General features: G+C 48.1%; 1 long non-coding RNA gene across 1 annotated transcript in view; it reads right to left on the bottom strand.

The window, feature by feature from the left end:
* The window catches only part of LOC143497228 (uncharacterized), a 47328-nt gene extending 35569 nt beyond the window's left edge, over positions 1-11759 (bottom strand). The window contains exon 1 of the long non-coding RNA XR_013125752.1: positions 11556-11759. This is a non-coding gene — a long non-coding RNA (uncharacterized LOC143497228). The remainder of the gene's footprint in view (positions 1-11555) is intronic.
* Between the last annotated feature and the right edge of the window lie 4518 nt (positions 11760-16277).

Here is a 16277-nt window from a genome sequence, read left to right as displayed (position 1 = left end):
CAGCAAGGAAATGCTGTTTTGAATAAAACCACTAAAACCATCTGGACATAAACACCAGAGTAGCAGGAGTCAGGGCCAATCCGCTGTTCGATTATATCGATTAGGAAGGCTGGACAGGGGGGTCTCTGGCGGGCCGGGCCGGGCCATCGGTCCGGTTCTGTGGTCACGGATCGCTCAGCTCTTGCTCTGATGGTGACCACAGCGTACACATTGATACGACAGTAGAGGATCAAACCACACTGCCCATCCACCCTGCTGCTGCGTTAATAACACTCATTAATAAAAAAAACCCAGAAGCCCTCCATTAAGTGCAGAAGCTGTGATTTGGTTTTTGTATCATAAAACCCTCCAGCCCTCTTTCAAAGTTTCTGCATTACATATGACCTTTGGTGTGACCTTCAGGCACCATCAACCCACTTTCCCTGATGACCCCCACCACGACCCCGACCCAGTTGGGCACACTCTCCAATCGCCCAGCGCTTTGACCTCAACATGGGGGCACTTTAATTGCTTCGTTTTAAAAAGTCAAAAATGAGGGCTGCCCCCTCGGTCCATCACATATGTGTGTGTGAGTGTGCGTGCGTGTGTGTGTGTGTGTGTGTGTGTGTGTGTGTGTGTGTGTGTGCGTGTGCGTGTGCGTGTGCGTGAGTGTGCGTGTGCGTGTGCGTGTGCGTGTGTGAGTGTGCGTGTGCGTGTGCGTGTGTGTGTGTGTGTGTGTGTGTGTGTGTGTGTGTGGTGGGGGGATATAATAACAGTGTTGGTTTCTTCACCATCACCACGTGAACTGTTGTAATTGCAGACCTGTCTGCCTCCCAGTGTTGAACTGAACCTCACTACACTTCAGCTTAAGCCGGGAGCCGTCTCACCCTCACCATCCGTCTCACCCTCACCATCCGTCTCACCCTCGTCAGCTGTCTCAATGAAAAGGACTATGCTAAAGGGTCTTTGTCTTTGTTCTTTGCTTTCTATGTAATTTTAATGACATTTTCATAAAGTTCACATAGTCAGGAGCAGCAGGTGTGGTAATTGGTCGGAGAAAGAGAATAATGTGGTTTCTTTGTCTTGCTTGACACTTGTCAGGCGTTCATTCAGGTGATTTGTTGGTTCAGAATCCTGTGCCGGGTCAGGCGTTCACACGTATGTGTGGATCAAGGTCCGGTCCGGTCCGGTCCAACACTGCAGCCCACCCCTGCGGACCTGGAAGCCCATGTACAATTCTTTGTTTAACAGTTTACGGATTATCTTGGTCACATTGGCGCACGAGACGGACTTGAGCAGAGGGCCCATTAAGGCTGAGCCGTGGGTGGATATGGCAGCGTTCTCCACCCGAGGTGTGGAGAATCGACACATGGTCGGAACTGATAAACCACGTGCGAAAGGAAGGGTGGAGCGACTTACTGCTGCTGGATCAAACCGCAGGTGTCCAGTTCCTAGTTACTGAGCTGTCATCATCTTCCTCACTGATGAAGATCAGCCTTCAGTCTCTCGCCCTTTTTCCTCTCTCTCCACCAGTCTTCCTCAACCCCCACCCCAAGACATCAAAGGCCTTATTAATCTGAATTTAGGTTATGTGATTATGGAAAAATTTTTCAGACAGTACTCTGGTGAGGACAGCATGACTGGTTCTCATTTCTGAAACCCAAGCCTGATGCTCACACACACACACACACACACACACACACACACACACACACACACACACACACACACACACACACACACACACACACACACACACACGAGGGAATGAGGGAAGTGTTCTTGGGGTTGGATCTCATTTCAACCTTTTGTAATCTCCTTTCCCCCTTGAAAGTGATGACATCTTTAAGCCACTCACCTCTCCCTGGACTTGTGGCTCTGAAGAGCTGAAACCCTGTGAGACTGCAACGTACGGGGTGAATCTCAACACAACACGCTTTCTTTCACACCTACATGCACTCCCTGCTGCCCCTTAAGGGTGGGAATTATCCCCCTCCTCAAAGACCCCTGCGCAGGAGTGTCACTACAGAGTGGGCTAAGGCTAACATCTCTCTGCCCTTTAGACTCCTCTCTAACACTGGGCTCTCTGTAGGGAATATGCTGAGAATGTGAACACTCTGAAGTGAGCATAGGAGTGAAATAAGACGCAGCCCAAATTAAATCCAACTGGGTGAGGGAAGAGAACAGCAGGGACCTCGCTACCATTTATTCTACACTAGTGCCCTAAGCTAACACACTGTTCACAAACCAGCAGGAATGGAAGCCTCCAGAGATATATGTTTCTAACGGGCTCTGCTAAAATATCTGTGTTTCTGTGTGTGTGTGTGTGTGTGTGTGTGTGTGTGTGTGAGAGGAGGAGGTACTTGCCACTCATTTACAGTATCTATACTGGCCTTATTATTGACAGTATCTGACAAATACTGACCACTTATATTTCATTTACTCACTCAACTGTCTTTTTCTACAAGGATGATTTTTTTCTGAAAAAACCCAAGCAAGTGTCAAAGCTCAAGACAGCACAGATTTAACCGGTATACTCTGAGAGACATGAAAAGAATGGCTGGGATTTGTAGTCCTGACAGGGTCGACTCAGAGCCTGGCCTCATTACAGAACACCCAGGGGACCCAGGCAGCGGGACAGCTCTTGGACAGACCGCCAGAGGAGACAGAACCAGAGACACATTCTGGAACTCTGCCTGCGTTCTGTCGGGTCAGGCCTTCGTGAGACACACTCAGACAGAGCAGGCTCATCCACTGTGACACGGTGTTGCAAAAGGACAGGGAAATTGGTCCACGAGGTGTCACCACAGGACACCCGCTCTCCTACGCGTTTCTCGCCTTCTCTCTCACGCGCTCTCTCTTTTTCGCGGCACCGCCTGCAGGGTTGGTCTACAGGAGGCCTTTCTGCTCACTCACTGCCTGAGACATATTGTTGAAACGTGCACCTTGGTGTACCTCTGGAAGCAGCTAGCGGGCTAGGTATCTAGGTAAGTTAGTGGTAAACACGAAAAGGGCTTAGTAGTGAAGACTGTGATATTGGAACTGATTATGTATTGAGTACACGTGGACTACATCCAAGAAAGAATTTTCAGTGGTTAGCTAGTAGCTTTGTAGTAATAGTTACAGTAGTAGCTAGGTTTAGTGGCATATTCAGGTATAACACGTAACGTGACTTAATGAATAAATTAGTCAAATCTGTGAATTTTATTAAACAAGTTATTGGTTGTGGAAGCATCTTTTGGTTGAACAAATTGCCAATATTCAAATAATAAATAGTTGAAAACGGTTACTGTCGGCTGGTGCTGAAATGAAGAGCGGTGCAGACGCATATTTGACCCACGGCACAGCAGATGACTGAGCAGCAGTCCAGGTGTCTGGGGAGTGACGGGGTTTGTCATCAGCAGTTACACACAGAAGACACTCTAATTCTAGGGTTACTTTGGAGTGTTTCAGTCGTACCGTTGACACACACAGCATTGGATGCTTTGCTCTCTCTCTCTGTCTCTCTATATCTCCATCCCTCCCTCCCTCCCTCCCTCCCTCCCTTCTTTTTCTTTCCCCATCTTTCTGTATCTAATCACACATTTTAAAAAAAGTTACTCAATCTTATTTCCTAATTCCACCTTTTGTTTGTGTTGGTTTGTGTTTATGCACGTGTGTGTGTGTGTGCGTGTGCATGTGTGTGGAGTCATGATGTCACCCACCTCATTTCCCACATTCCCCAGCGCTGTCCAATCCTGCTCACCTTTGTTTTCCATCTAATTTTCTCTCGTCATCCTTCGGTGTTCTTCAATTACCAACACTTCTGCTCATCTCTGTGTGTCTGTCTATCTATCTATCTATCTATCTATCTATCTATCTATCTATCTATCTATCTATCTATCTATCTATCTATCTTCAGTCTAGCCTTTCGCATAAGAACCAAATCTGAAACATAAAACACACACACACACACACACACACACACATGCACGCACACATTCATCTCCCTTTCTTTAAAATGTGTTGCTTCAGGAGAGGGACCATGTAGTCCTGATAACTGTTGGACTGACCTGGACTGATCTGTCTGTGTCCTGATAACTGTTGGACTGATCTGGACTGATCTGTTCATGTCCTGACAACTGTTGTACTCATCTGTCTGTGTCCTGATAACTGTTGGACTGATCTGGACTGATCTGTTTGTGTCCTGATAACTGTTGGACGGATCTGTCTGTGTCCTGAAAACTGTTGGACTCATCTGTCTGTGTCCTGATAACTGTTGGACTCATCTGTCTGTGTCCTGATAACTGTTGGACTCATCTGTCTGTGTCCTGATTGGGCCGCCCAATTGAGGATGGGTTCCTTTTTGAGTCTTGGTTTTCCCGAGGTTTCTTCCTAATCCCCACCATCATAGGGAGTTTTTCATTGCCACTGTCGCCTTTGGCTTACTCATTAGGGATCTGGACCCATACGATTGTAAAGCTGCTTTGTGACATGTGTTGTAAAAAGCGCTATATAAATAAATTTGACTTGACTTGACTTGATAACTGTTGGTCTGATCTGTCTGTGTCCTGCGTTGCTACGTGTACAGATATGATGAGCATGGCTGCACATTATTAATCCTGTCTGATATTGATACTGCAGGCCTCGTCATGTTATTATTTCACACTCATTTCACACACACATTTCAAATGTGGAAGACAATGCAGCAATTATGATTTATACATATGATAAATCATGCCACTGTGAAAGGGGAAAAGGAGAAAAGAGAGAGAGAGAGAGAGAGAGAGTACCTGTTGGACTCTTTAATAAATCCACAGTATAGAAATAAAGTAAAACTAGTTATTTCTTTCTCTCTCTCCCTCTTTCTTTCTCTCTCTCTCAGACACACGTACACAAACAGCTCTGCCTTAATAGACTACCCAGCCCAGTTTTTAAAAAGTTTTGCAGAAGGCGTCTATCCTATTAAGGGGTGAAAAGGTCCCCATAAAAGACCTCGTGTGGGGAAACCGTGGCTCCTTCACTCCATTCTTCACTTCTGAAACACTTTTCCATTACTCATTATCTCTCCAGCTAGTGCCTGCTCCTTCCTCAGCGGTAAACAGTAGATAAGTGCCGGAGGTGTGTTAGTGAGTCCCTAGTGCTGGTCTGCCCAGACTACGGCCCGCAGCGAGGGGCCGCGCGTGTGTGTTCTTCCTGTTCCAGACCTCGATAATGAATGTAATTAAACCGTATGGTAAGCAGTGCAGATTAGTTTGTGTGAGTGTGTGTGTGTGTGTGTGTGTGTGTGTGTGTGTGTGTGTGTGTGTGTGTGTGTGTGTGTGTGTGTGTGTGTGTGTGTGCGCCGAGCGAAAGGAAAGAGAGAAAAAGAGCTTAACTTATTCCTTAAATTGATTGTAAGTAGCACTAAATGTACAGGAAAAAAGAAGTTGGACCAAAAGGTGATAATACACTGTTATTCCTCCTCAGTGCAACTGCTTCTGTAATTGTAGGTTTGGCACTGATATTTAAAGGCTGAACAACAGCCGGTACTAAATAACAACTGGGTTAGAAAAGGGAATTCTGAAAAAACGAGTGTTTAAAATGTGATAAAATTGTAATTCCTGATGAAGCTTGGGGGGTTGTTGATGCAGATGGTGGAGCACTGAAAGATACATTCATGCATTCAATGAAAAAATGCACCATTCACTCGAAGTGACCACACACACACTTGATCTGCCACTCGCAGTGACCACACACACACACACACACACACACACACACACACACACACACACACACACACACACACACACACACACACACGTGCGCCGTCACTCGCAGTGGCCATACACACGTGAGCCAGATGTTGTGTTTGTGTGCTAGCGTGCTCGTCAGCAGCATAAACATGCCTCACGCACCACGCCTTACACACCACACACCACGCCCTACACACCACGTCCAACGCACCACGCCCTATGCCCCACGCACTACAAACCATGCCCCGTGTTCACGAGAATGTCGCTGTTAGCTCTTGTGTAGTGTTTAAAGTATATCAACAGTGAAATTATTCAAGTTATTGTTCACTACAATTTTGTGACAGGAAAATGTTATTACATTTATATTTATTATATACACACGCACACACACACACATACATACACACACACGAACACACACACACGCACCATTGTACCACCTATGAAACTTAAGACAGTGATAATTGGCTGCTATTATTATACAAGATATTATTAGACTGGCTTCCTCTGCACCCCTACAGCAGAATTATGGAGTGGTCCTGGCACAGTCAGACAGTGTTAAAATAAGATCTGGGAACCATTCATTTGTGTACGGTAGGGGGCACCTGACAGCTCCTAGGCTGAAACTGTGGTTTATCACTGTGGTACACTCCACAAAGCCATGTCACACCGAGCACAACTAAAATACAAAAACACGCACACATACCTGAGAAGGTGGGTGAAAAGACAATATGTAGAAAATGAAATGAAAATGAAATGAAATGTGCCATATTTGTCAATTGTGATTTTTCACCGCAATCGAAATTTCGCATTTACCCATCTGTGCAATTAGAACATACACACACACTAGTGGTTACTAGGGGGCTGTGGATCACACGTGCCCAGAGCGGTGGGCAGTCCTAGTCCTGGCACCCGGGGAGGAGTTGGGGTTAGGTGCCTTGCTCAAGGGCACCTCAGTTATGGCCTCAGGTCTGGGAATCAAACCCATGACCCTCCGGTCACAAGACCAGTTCCCTACCACAGGACCATGACTGCATGAAGATAAATAATGAATGATAATGAGTCAAACTTTGTTGGTGAATATTTAAATTAAAATAAGATATTTCAATTTTCCTTGACTAAACTCTCACTCCCTACTTGTTTCCTGGTGTTCCTGCTTCCCAACGTAGAGCTTTGAGAGACTCCTGGTGCTCCTACGTTCTCGAAAGGCATATACAGGAATGGATGGATGGATGGATAGATCGATGGACGGAGGGATATCTGTCTCTATGTCTGTCTTTCACGTTTAAGAGGATGTGCCAGTCACGTCAGACACGTGTCACAAATGCGTGCGTTTGTGTTTGTGTGTCCGTGCATATGTGTGCATGCATGTGCGTGTGTGTGCATGCATGTGCGCATGTGTGCATGCATGTGCGTGTGTGTACATGCATGTGCGTGTGTGTGCATGCATGTGTGTGTGTGTGCATGCATGTGCGTGTGTGTGCATGTATGTGTGTGTGTGTGTGTGCATGTATGTGTGTGTGTGTCCAGCCAGCACTTTGACAGCTGTTCTCCGGTGCTTGTATTAAGGGGGAGCTGGGAGCGGAGACGTCTGTTGTAACGCTCCATGCCCTCGTCAGCAGAGAGGGAGACGACTGATGTAGCACCACAGAGAACAACCCTCCAGATCAGGTGACCAGAGAACACCCCTCCAGATCAGGTGACCAGAGAACACCCCTCCAGATCAGGTGACCAGAGAACACCCATCCAGATCAGGTGACCAGAGAACACCCATCCAGGTCAGGTGACCAGAGAACACCCCTCCAGATCAGGTGACCAGAGAACACCCATCCAGATCAGGTGACCAGAGAACACCCATCCAGATCAGGTGACCAGAGAACACCCATCCAGATCAGGTGACCAGAGAACACCCCTCCAGATCAGGTGACCAGAAAACACCCCTCCAGATCAGGTGACTAGACAACACCCCTCCAGATCAGGTGACCAGAGAACACCCCTCCAGATCAGGTGACCAGAGAACAACCCTCCAGATCAGGTGACCAGAGAACACCCCTCTAGATCAGGTGACCAGAGAACACCCATCCAGATCAGGTGACCAGAGAACACCCCTCCAGATCAGGTGACCAGAGAACACCCCTCCAGATCAGGTGACCAGAGAACAACCCTCCAGATCAGGTGACTAGAGAACACCCATCCAGATCAGGTGACCAGAGAACACCCATCCAGATCAGGTGACCAGAGAACACCCATCCAGATCAGGTGACCAGAGAACACCCCTCCAGATCAGGTGACCAGAAAACACCCCTCCAGATCAGGTGACTAGAGAACACCCCTCCAGATCAGGTGACCAGAGAACACCCCTCCAGATCAGGTGACCAGAGAACACCCTCCAGATCAGGTGACCAGAGAACACCCCTCCAGATCAGGTGACCAGAGAACACCCCTCCAGATCAGGTGACCAGAGAACACCCCTCCAGATCAGGTGACCAGAGAACACCCCTCCAGATCAGGTGACCAGAAAACACCCCTCCAGATCAGGTGACTAGAGAACACCCCTCCAGATCAGGTGACCAGAGAACACCCCTCCAGATCAGGTGACCAGAGAACACCCTCCAGATCAGGTGACCAGAGAACACCCCTCCAGATCAGGTGACCAGAGAACACCCCTCCAGATCAGGTGACCAGAGAACACCCATCCAGATCAGGTGACCAGAGAACTCCCCTCCAGGTCAGGTAACCAGAGAACACCCCTCCAGATCAGGTGACCAGAGAACACCCCTCCAGATCAGGTGACCAGAGAACACCCCTCTAGATCAGGTGACCAGAGAACACCCATCCAGGTCAGGTGACCAGAGAACACCCTCCAGATCAGGTGACCAGAGAACAACCTTCCAGATCAGGTGACCAGAGAACACCCCTCTAGATCAGGTGACCAGAGAACACCCATCCAGATCAGGTGACCAGAGAACAACCCTCCAGATCAGGTGACCAGAGAACAACCCTCCAGATCAGGTGACTAGAGAACACCCCTCCAGATCAGGTGACCAGAGAACACCCCTCCAGATCAGGTGACCAGAGAACACCCATCCAGATCAGGTGACTAGAGAACACCCCTCCAGATCAGGTGACCAGAGAACACCCCTCCAGATCAGGTGACCAGAGAACACCCCTCCAGATCAGGTGACTAGAGAACACCCATCCAGATCAGGTGACCAGAGAACACCCCTCCAGATCAGGTGACCAGAGAACACCCCTCCAGATCAGGTGACCAGAGAACACCCATCCAGATCAGGTGACCAGAGAACACCCATCCAGGTCAGGTGACCAGAGAACACCCCTCCAGATCAGGTGACCAGAGAACACCCCTCCAGATCAGGTGACCAGAGAACACCCTCCAGATCAGGTGACTAGAGAACACCCCTCCAGATCAGGTGACCAGAGAACACCCTCCAGATCAGGTGACCAGAGAAAACCCTCCAGATCAGGTGACCAGAGAACAACCCTCCAGATCAGGTGACCAGAGAACACCCCTCCAGATCAGGTGACCAGAGAACACCCTCCAGATCAGGTGACCAGAGAACACACCTCCAGATCAGGTGACCAGAGAACACCCCTCTAGATCAGGTGACCAGAGAACACCCCTCCAGATCCGGTGACCAGAGAACACCCATCCAGATCACGTGACCAGAAAACACCCATCCAGATCAGGTGACCAGAGAACACCCCTCCAGATCAGGTAACCAGAGAACACCCCTCCAGATCAGGTGACCAGAGAACACCCCTCCAAGTCAGGTGACCAGACAGCAAGTGTGAGGCACACGTCAGATCAGCACAGCGGAAAGAGACGGAGCCGGAGTGGCCCTCTCACGTGTGTGTGTGTGTGTGTGTGTGTGTGTGTGTTGCCCCAGGCATGCACACCTCTCACACAAACAGCTTCCTCTGGATAAGAGAGGGATGGAGCACAGAGAAGAGAGGATCTCTGAAGAAGACAGAGGGAAATGGCAGATAGACAGGTGGAAAAAGTGGAGAGGGAGAGAGAAAGAGAGAGAAACAGAGGGAATAAAATGCATATTAATGGACACAGGAAGAAACAATGAAATGAAGGTAGACGCCACCGTCTCTGAGGCACAGGACTGTCCATCACCATGACGTTCACTTAGACGCTTCAGTGGCAGCCAGTCCCCCCCACACTTCCTCTATCTCTCTCTCTCTCTCTCTCTCTCTCTCTCTATCTCTCTCTCTCTCTCTCTCCCTTCACACTCCCTCTATCTCTCCCCCCCCACACTTCCTCTATCTCTCCTTCTCTCTCCCCTCCACACTCCCTCTATCTCTCTCTCCCCTCCACACTCCCTCTATCTCTCCCTTTCTCTCCCCATACTCCCTCTATCTCTCCCTTTCTCTCGCCCCCTCCACTCACTCTCTCTCTTTTCTCTCTCCCTCTCCCTCCTTCTGTATCTCTCTCTACAGAAAACTCCAGGCTATTACATGGGGAGAGAGAGAAGGCGTGAGAGAGAGAGAGAGAGAGAGAGAGAGAGAGTTGGGGAGGTGTGAGGAGAGGTGTGCTCTATGGAGAGAGAGAGAGAGAGAGAGAGAGAGAGAGAGAGAGAGTTGGGGAGGTGTGAGGAGAGGTGTGCTCTATGGAGAGAGAGAGAGAGTGAGAGAGTTGGGGAGGTGTGAGGAGAGGTGTGCTCTATGGAGTGTGTGAGAGAGAGAGAGAGAGAGAGAGAGTTGGGGAGGTGTGAGGAGAGGTGTGCTCTATGGAGAGAGAGAGAGAGAGAGAGAGAGAGAGAGAGTGAGTTGGGGAGGTGTGAGGAGAGGTGTGCTCTATGGAGTGTGAGAGTATTCCATTAGCTAATCTGAAGGCTCCCGCAGAGGAAATGACATCCACGGATGTCCACTTGTCATAATGATGGTGGAGACGCTTTACAAAAGCACAAATGGGCTCATTACACGTGTGTGTATGGTGTGTGTGTGTGTGTGTGTGTGTGTGATGATGATGGTGGAGATGTCTGTGCACATGTGTGTGCATGCGTGTGTGTTTGTGCACATAATTGAAAAAGGACTGTTTTATTTCCAAAGGCAGCTGAGGTTTGTGGCGTGGCCTGTTCTCAGTAACACACACTACAGACTGTGGTTCTCACACTCTTATATCTGCACGCTGCCTGCTCACTAAAGTGTGAGTCAGTGTGTACTCTTTGTTCGGTGGAAGTGAAATTACAGGGTGGGTTCTGTGAGCAGTGTTGATGTACAGGTGTATTGTTCTCATGATTGTGTGTGTGTGTGTGTGTGTGTGTGTGTGTGTGTGTGTGTGTGTGTGTGTGTGTGTGTGTGTGTGTGTGTGTGTGTGTGCTGATTAGGGCTGTCAATCAAACACGTTTCCCTCTACTTTTCCAAGAGCCTGGAGTGCAGGTCTACCCACACTGCTCCTCCTCTCTCTCTCTCTCTCTCTCTCTCTCTCTCTCTCTCTCCCTCCACTCCCTCTCTCTCTCCCTCCCACCACTCTGGCCCTCTCTCCCAACAGCTCTCTCTCTCTGCTGTCTCTCTCCCTCCCTCCATCTCTCTCTCTCTCTCTCTCTCTCATGCCACAAAACCAAACAGCTCCTGATTGGTGGAGAACTACCATTTATACTATACATGATACATGGTTTTACACACACACACACACACACACACACACACACACACACACACACACACACACACACACACACACACACACACACACACACACTCACTGTGCTCCCACTCTCACAGATTCAGAGCTGCAGGATATAAATAACTCCCGTCATGGCTAAATCAGACAGGCTTCAGTACGGGAGCAAAGGATCAAAACAACACCCCCACCACCACAACACTCACTCAGTCTCCAGCGGAAGTCCCCCGGGGGCCCGAGCCGTCCCTCCCCGAGACGCAGACGTGGAGTGCGTCCAGCCCGAGGGTCTGCGTCACTCCTGCTCTGCACTGGCGTCACGGCTCACCTGAGCTCACCTGCCGTCACGGTTCCACACGTCTTCCCTCGCCATGACTCACACTCTCTCTGCTACACCTCCATCGTAGCGTCAGGGGAAGGGAGACCGCGTTAGGGGTAGGCGCACTTTGGGCTGTAAAACGTGCTTCCTACAGGCTAAAGGTGCTGTTTGCTCATGGAAGGTAACGTGAGTGAGGATAAGAAGGGTTTCTGTGGTAGAGGCGCTGGTGGGAGAGGTTTGACAGCCAGGGGGCAGTGTTGTCCTTCTTACTGTTCACTCCCACTCAATCTTCTTCTTCATCTTCTCTCTCTTTTCCCCATTTAGCCCCATGTGATATTCAAATGTGACTTGATTAGATTTTTGCCCTTCCACTAAAAAGGGATAACAGCTAGACTCTGACGAATCTCCCCAAACTGGGGCTGGGGGGGGGGGGGGGGGGGGGGGGGGGCAGAAACTACAAATCGCAACATAGGAAGAAAAAAGGAGAAACGGCAGAGTGGCAGAGTGAACAAAGACAGAAAGAGAAAGATGGTGATGGAGCTAGAACAAGACTGATGACAGAGAGAGAGAGAGAGAGAGAGAGAGAGAGAGAGAGAGAGAGAGAGAGAGAGAGAGAGAGAGAGAGACATACAGACATACAGACAGGTTCAGTAGTCATGTGCAAGACTGATGATGGGACTTGGAAGATGGTCTGGACAAAGCATTTGCAGCACCAAAGAAGTGTTTGTATGTGAGCACAAGCATGTGTGAGTGTGTGCAAGCATGTGTGTTTTGTTTGTATGAAATTGTGTGCATGTGTATGACCATTGGACATGTGTGAGTGTGTGTGAGTGAGTGACTGAGAGAGAGAGAGATATTGAGAAAGAGAGTGAGTGAGCATGGCGTGTGTACATGTGAATTGCAAGTCCAGCACAGTGTGTAAAGTCCAGTATGGTGTGTAAAGTCCAGCATGTGTAAAGTCCAGCACAGGGTGTAAAGTCCAGCATGGTGTGTAAAATCTAGCATGGTGTGTAAAGTCCAGCATGGTGTGTAAAATCTAGCATGGTGTGTAAAGTCCAGCATGGTGTGTAAAGTCCAGCATGGTGTGTAAAGTTCAGCATGGTGTGTAAAGTCCAGCATGGTGTGTAAAATCTAGCATGGTGTATAAAGTCCAGCATGGTGTGTAAAGTCCAGCACGGTGTGTAAAGTCCAGCACGGTGTGTAAAATCTAGCATGGTGTGTAAAGTCCATCATGGTGTGTAAAGTCCAGCATGGTGTGTAAAGTTCAGCATGGTGTATAAAGTCCAGCATGGTGTGTAAAGTCCAGCACAGTGTGTAAAGTCCAGCATGGTGTGTAAAATCTAGTACGGTGTGTAAAGTCCAGCATGGTGTGTAAAGTCCAGCATGGTGTGTAAAATCTAGCACGGTGTGTAAAGTTCAGCACGGTGTATAAAGTCCAGCACGGTGTATACTCAGCAAACTCACACAAGGTTAAGCTCAGTGTGGACCTTCTCATACTGTGGACCATCAGCTTTCACAGCCTGACACCAAACACACACACACACACACACACACACACACACACACACACACACACACACACACACACACACACACACACACACACACACACACACACACACACACACACACACACACACACACACACACACACACACACACACACACACACACACACACACACACACACACACACACACACACACACACACACACACACACACCTACAAGTACACATGCACCTACAAAAGTTAACACACTTGTGAATACCAAGTAGCATGACGGTAACGGTAATCCTGTGTTATCTTAGTCTACAGAACACATGCTCTCACACACACAGTTTAATAAGTTACTGTTTGCTATCTTATCAATATAATAACTGTGACAATACATAGACACAGGAACTAAAGAAAACAGCATCATTTTTGCAACTGCTCCGCCTTTAGCTGAAGCTTCTGTTTTGATGAGCATAATTCCTGAAGCGTCTGCTTCTCCATGAAGCTTCAGCACTGATGACCCAGATAACCCTTGACCCACAGAGAGAAGTTCACTGTGAGTGAAAAAGGTGTGAACATGAGAGATGGATTAATACAATTCACTCGACTGAATCTCGTTAAGAACTGCTCCATTAGACTCCATATACTGCCCCCTGCCTTTCAAACAGTGTGGCTGTTTTTAAAAGGCTACCAGATGGTTGAGTGGAATCCCATCATGCACTGTGTTCACAGATTGAGCGGTGGCAGACAGAAGTGGAGATGAGCAGGGCGAGACAGCGAGACAGCGAGACTTGCTAAGGGGACAGCTCCTGTCCAATCAGGGCCACGGAGATGCTGAGCTGTCCATCTCAAAGGTGTGTGTGTGTGTGTGTGTGTGTGTGTGTCTTGTTAGTTTGTAATGTGGCGTGCCTGTCATCTATCCTTCTCTTTCACAGAAGTTAGGAGTCATTAAAATAAACCTACACCATTCCAAACATCTGTCCATCAGTTAGCAACTTTGCAAAGTACACACACAAACACAGTGTGTGTGTGTGTGTGTGTGTGTGTGTGTGTGTGTGTGTGTGTGTGTGTGTGTGTGTGTGTGTGTGTGTGTATGGGTCACATCCAAAGTTTGTCTGTATGTTTCACATCCACAGTGAGTGTATAGATCACATCCACAGTGAGTGTATAGATCACATCCACAGTGAGTGTACAGATCACATCCACAGTGAGTGTATAGATCACATCCACAGTGAGTGTATAGATCACATCCACAGTGAGTGTATAGATCACATCCACAGTGAGTGTATAGATCACATCCACAGTGAGTGTATAGATCACATCCACAGTGAGTGTACAGATCACATCCACAGTGAGTGTACAGATCACATCCACAGTGAGTGTATAGATCACATCCACAGTGAGTGTATAGATCACATCCACAGTGAGTGTACAGATCACATCCACAGTGAGTGTACAGATCACATCCACAGTGAGTGTATAGATCACATCCACAGTGAGTGTACAGATCACATCCACAGTGAGTGTATAGATCACATCCACAGTGAGTGTACAGATCACATCCACAGTGAGTGTATAGATCACATCCACAGGGGTGGTGGTCTGAGAAAAGGGGAGAAACGAGACCAAGAAGCCACGCCCCCATCTCTCACTTACTCTTACAAAATGTCACACAAGCCACAACCCATCTCACATCACAGAATCAACTCCCCTTGTCACCTACTGTTTCAAACGTCACCTACACAAACCTCAGCCGTAACCACAGTAAGGCAAACAATCTGAAATAAACTCTACTTTTCACTCCTTGCCCTCTCTACTCTCTCTCTCCCTCTATTTCTCCTACCCCTCCTTCCCTGTATCTCCCTCACTCTCCCTCCCTCCCTCCCTCCCTCCCTCCCTCTCTCTCTCCTTCTCTCTCCTCCCTCTCTCCCTCCCTCTCTCTCCTCCCTCTTTCTCTACTCAGTGGTTTTCTCTCTCTGGTCAAGCCCACCTGGCCTCCAATCAGTATGGAAGCTTCTCTCTCTCAGGTAAAATACCTCACATGTTATGTGCTAGCTCACAGCTGAGACAGCAACAGTGTATCTCAGGTCTCATTTAACAAGTGTGTGTGTGTGTGTGTGTGTGTGTGTGTGTGTGTGTGTGTGTGTGTGCGCGTGTGCGTGTGTGTCTCTCTCTCTCTGTGGCAAGGTACTTCCTGCCACTTTTTTCTCCATTTGGTTCGATAGTTTTTAACATTCCCTCTCCCTCTCTGTTCCTGTCGTTTGTCAGGGAGAAATGGACGTCCCTTCAGCCTGTTAAAATTCACCGCGCGTCCCCAGGACTTGTGGCTGGCACCTCGGCACCTGTGTCTCGTGTGGGAAACAGCCTCAGTCATCCCTACTGCACCCAGCTGAAATACCCGTCTGTGGTACAAATGCCCAGGAAAGCACAAACAGACGATTTCTAACGCTGGATGGGACATTCTTGATAACATAAAGTGGATAACAGCGACTAACAGCTCATTATTAAATAGAAGACAAAAACACACCTTATTAAAACGCCAATACTGAGCTCTGAGATACAGCAACTGCTCTTGGCTCCGCCCCCTCCCCTGGACATCATCTGTCATGGGAAAAATTGCCCTGTTTAAATTCACAACAGGCCATTTATATTCAAATGTATTCCACTGTACGCATTTTATCAGCAAGGTTTGGGGATTTTCAGTCAAAATGAAATGATGCTTCGGCAATTCACATTGGAACTAGTGTAGCATGCCGATACAAACACTTCCAGCTTCATACAATGGTAGCAAAGATGCTAACAATAAATCATGGGAATATGTTTGTGGGGCCACACACACACACACACACACACACACACACACACACACTTAAGCTGCCTTATCTTCTGCCAGTCATCCTTATCTACTGTAAAAAGAACATTTCACACAATAAAGAAATAACGACAGCTTTCACGTTCATCAGCACCTGGTTAACTTCCAAAATCCTGCTCCCTCTTTTTAAAGACAGCAGGTCAGCTCTTTCATTTGACATTTCATTGAACATTTTTTTTTATCTCAATTTCAAATTGCTATCAGTTTTCCATCTTTTTTGATTGGTTAAACTGGTCTCTGGGGT

This window comes from Brachyhypopomus gauderio, unplaced genomic scaffold (genome assembly GCF_052324685.1).
Source record: "Brachyhypopomus gauderio isolate BG-103 unplaced genomic scaffold, BGAUD_0.2 sc103, whole genome shotgun sequence".
Taxonomy (NCBI): Eukaryota; Metazoa; Chordata; class Actinopteri; order Gymnotiformes; family Hypopomidae; genus Brachyhypopomus; species Brachyhypopomus gauderio.
Note: the sequence above shows the minus strand (reverse complement) of the source record. Positions and strands in the feature narration are given on the sequence as shown.